The sequence below is a fragment of the Aethalodelphis obliquidens genome, unplaced genomic scaffold (genome assembly GCF_003676395.1).
Source record: "Aethalodelphis obliquidens isolate GAN/ISIS:26980383/991018 unplaced genomic scaffold, ASM367639v1 scaffold2, whole genome shotgun sequence".
Lineage (NCBI taxonomy): Eukaryota > Metazoa > Chordata > Mammalia > Artiodactyla > Delphinidae > Aethalodelphis > Aethalodelphis obliquidens.
The window spans coordinates 56,779,750-56,781,706 of NW_020837946.1; the positions used below are offsets into that span (position 1 = coordinate 56,779,750).

The window sequence follows — 1,957 nt, forward strand, 5'->3', positions numbered from 1 at the left end:
CTTTAAGTAATTGAAAGCTCAGCATGAAAATTGTGTCCAGCCTTAAGATCATTCTCAGTTAAAAGGTTAATCCTTTTAATAGTTAAATAGGCTGCCCTCTCAGATATATCTCAGAAAAGAGAATTTATTATATAAGGTATAATCTCATTGGGTATGCAAGGTAAATAACCTCATTAAGACTGGAATGTGAAGGAGATACACTACTATTCAAATAGGGCAAAAGGGGGCCAACAAGTTAAAACAAAAGGCAGTTATGGAAAGTCAAGCACTGCTTTTATTTTGTGTTTCATATTTTGTGCTGAATAAGCAGATTAAAAGGGTGAGCTGCTTAGCTTCGAGAAGAGCCTAAAGAAAAGAGGCCTGCCCCGGCCATGGCGTTCAAGTTCGCGACCTTCTGCTACATGCTGGCGCTGCTGCTCACCGCTGCACTCATCTTCTCCACCATTTGGCATATTATAGCATTTGATGAGCTGAAGACTGATTACAGGAATCCTATAGACCAGTGTAATACCCTGAATCCTCTTGTCCTTCCAGAGTACCTCATCCACGCTTTCTTCTGTGTCATGTTTCTTTGTGCAGCAGAGTGGTTACACTGGGTCTCAATATGCCCCTCTTGGCATATCATATTTGGAGGTATATGAGTAGACCAGTGATGAGTGGACCAGGACTCTATGACCCTACAACCATCATGAATGCAGATATTCTAGCATATTGTCAGAAAGAAGGATGGTGCAAATTAGCTTTTCATCTTCTAGCATTTTTTTACTACCTATATGGCATGATCTATGTTTTGGTGAGCTCTTAGAACAACACTCAGAAGAACTGGTCTGGTTAAGTGCATACAAAAAGCCACCAAATGAAGGGATTCTATCCAGCAAGATCCTGTTTCCAAAAGTAGCCTATGGAATCTGATCAGTTACTTTAAAAAATGTCTCCTTATTTTTTAAATGTTTCCACATTTTTTGCTTGTGGAAAGACTGTTTTCATATGTTATACTCGGATAAAGAATTTAAATGGAATGACGTATAAATTAATATGAAATGATACCTCTGGTGTTGACAGGTTTGAACTTGCACTCCTTAAGGAACAGCCATAATCCCTTGAATGACTGCATTAATTACTGACTGTCCTTAGTCCATTGGAAGCTTTTGTTTATAGAAGTTGTAGGGCTCATTTTGGTTTTATTGAAATGCCATTTAATTAAAAATTAGCTGTAGATATCAGGTGCTTCTGATGAATTGAAAATATATATCTGACCTGTAGAAACTTCATGGGTTTCCTCGTCTATCATGTAGGTGATTATATATGGATGCATTAAAAAAATGAGTGGGATTTTTTTCCCTTTGACTTGAAATATTATCCCTGTATATTGCATGAATGAGAGATTTCCCGTATTTCCACCAGAGTAATATACTTGCTTTAATTCTTGAGCATAAGTGAACATGATACAAAAATATATGCTGACTTACTTGTGAAGAATGCATTGAAAGCTATTTTAAATGTGTTTTGATTTGTAAGACATCACTTATTAAGAAATTGGTTATTATACTTAGCGTTCTAATCTGGTGGTAAAGATATTCTTAAGAGTTTGCAAGTACTTTAGATTTTCAAAACTGAATGAGAGAGAACATTGTATAACCGTCCTGCTATTCCTTTAGTGCAATACAATAAAACTCTGAAATTAAGACTTAAAAAAAAAAAAAGAAAAAGAGGCCTGGATAAATCCTTTTGGTGAAAAGCAACAGATTAGAGTATAGACTGTTGGTCATGCATTAGTTGAATAATCTCAAAGAGTGGAAATTTTGATTTCCACGTGTGTCTTCAAAGGGCTATAAACAAAGTGATCCTTCCTGGATCTAAAACCCTGATAGACCTTGGACACTTGTTTCCCCAAAGCATGGGTACCCCTGATGGCTGACTTGATTAACTGTCCTCTCATTTGACTAAGCTCCCTTGT

At 36.6% G+C, this 1,957-nt stretch overlaps 1 pseudogene; it reads left to right on the forward strand.

Annotated features, from left to right (window-relative positions):
• Positions 1-356: 356 nt before the first annotated feature.
• Positions 357-1,690, forward strand: LOC113624863 (protein cornichon homolog 1 pseudogene; annotated as a pseudogene).
• The last annotated feature ends 267 nt before the right edge of the window (positions 1,691-1,957 follow it).